This window comes from Nematolebias whitei, chromosome 15, assembly GCF_014905685.2.
Source record: "Nematolebias whitei isolate Nwh7 chromosome 15, NemWhi1, whole genome shotgun sequence".
Taxonomy (NCBI): Eukaryota; Metazoa; Chordata; class Actinopteri; order Cyprinodontiformes; family Rivulidae; genus Nematolebias; species Nematolebias whitei.
Genome location: NC_056512.1, coordinates 37,353,525 through 37,355,317, shown reverse-complemented (window position 1 = coordinate 37,355,317; position 1,793 = coordinate 37,353,525).

Sequence of the window (1,793 nt, the reverse complement as noted above, 5' to 3'; positions counted from 1 at the left end):
GGCAGGGGGACACCTGGACAGGTGTCCATCCGTCACAGGGACACCGGGACAGGTCTCTGACACAGGGACAGTTGGGGTCAGCAGTGTTAGCGTTGTCCCCCGTGTCTCGGTGTGGACAGTGTGGTTTGTGCTCAGATCAGTTGTTGATATCTACCGTGGTTCAGACTCAACGTTTGTTTTAATGTTTGGTGACAGATTTTTGTTTGTCGTGTTGGAGCCCAACAAACAAAATAAAACATTAAAACTGAATAAATACAAATAAATTTAGTAATAATGAAACAGGTAACCTCTTACGGATTATTTTTTAAATATTGTTTAAAATAATAAAATGACTTCAAATCACAGGTGGACCAAAACAAACTCACACCTGTAGAGGCTTCGCTCGTTATAAAGAAAGTGTGGGTCATTTACTCCTCTGGTGAGGAGGTGTTCTCCTCCAGAGGGGGGGAGGAGGAGCTGGGAGGAGATGGGGGTTCTTCCTCCTGCAGGTCCAGGGAGTTCTCTTTGACGCGCCGGCTGAAGCTGCCTCTCAGACCCGAGCTCCTGATGCTGCCGGCGCTGATCCGAGGAGCGCCGATCACCGCCTCCCCACCACCACGCCTGGAGACACCCGCCACAGCAGGAGAAAGAGGAGGAGAGGAGAAGGAAAGAAGGAGACGAAGCAAAGAGTTTAGGCCCTTGAAGTGTGAGAGAACCTTAGGAGGAGAAATTCATGGATAGTTTTTAGGACAGATCAGTAAAATCTTGAGGACAGAAGGAACAGGAGGACAGAAGGAGGAGCAGGAGGACAGGAGGAGACGAGAATAAAACACATTAAAGTCACATCTGTCCTCTAATGTCCCTGCCTCTGAGGGAGGACGGAAGTAAACCTAAATGTTTTGGATTCAAGTGGAGAACAGACAGACATTTATCCTCCACCAGCAGCAGTGGAGGAGCTGGGGGGGGGGGGGGGGTGTTGGCTTAGACCCCACAGCTTAATCTTTGGCCGCCACCATCGATCGACACAACAAAAAACTAGAAAGCAGCGTCTGGTTGACATACAAATATGGATGGCAGCAGCCATCTTGGCTGTTGACCTTTCTTCCTCCTGGAGGCACCGAAATGGAAGTCTCTTATTTTGAAAGTTATCGTGTTCACAGGACAGAAGGACGGACAGGGGACATTTCCAAGTCCCCTTCATCGCTCCGTGACGGGGACAAAAACAACTTCAACTTTAAATTAACGCCACAGCCATCCTCTGAGCTCCGAACGCCAAGAATAAATGGACTCAAAGAGTTCAAGTTCAAATAAAGGGCCAACGTCTGAAGATCCAGATGTGAGAATTGTGTTCCCTTGTGTGCGTCTCCCCCTTGTGGCATGTCCTAGTCCTGCTCTCCTCAGTTATTCTCCCTCGTGTAATCAGCTCCTGCCTCCGCCACCTGTTGTCCTTTGTCTGTCATTAGCATCTCTGTGTTCTTCGTTGTCTGGGCCCTGTCAGCCTTTTGTTCTTCATCAGTTCTTCTTCTAGTTCTCAGAGTCAGGTCTGGGTTCAACATCCAACCACCCAAACGCAACACCAAAACCTCCTGGTCTCGTCTAATTCTTCCCTGTGAAGAGGTTCTGGTCTTGTCACAGAACCTACTCACCGGATAATGATCCAAATTTGAACAGAACCCTGGCAACAAACTCCTCAGAACCTCCTCAGCAGAACCTCAGCTGTTCTTTACTTTTAATTTGTTGACTGCTGTAGAGAAACGAGCCAACGAACTGATCCAGAACTCCTGATCCAGAACTCTTGATCCAGAACTCCTGAT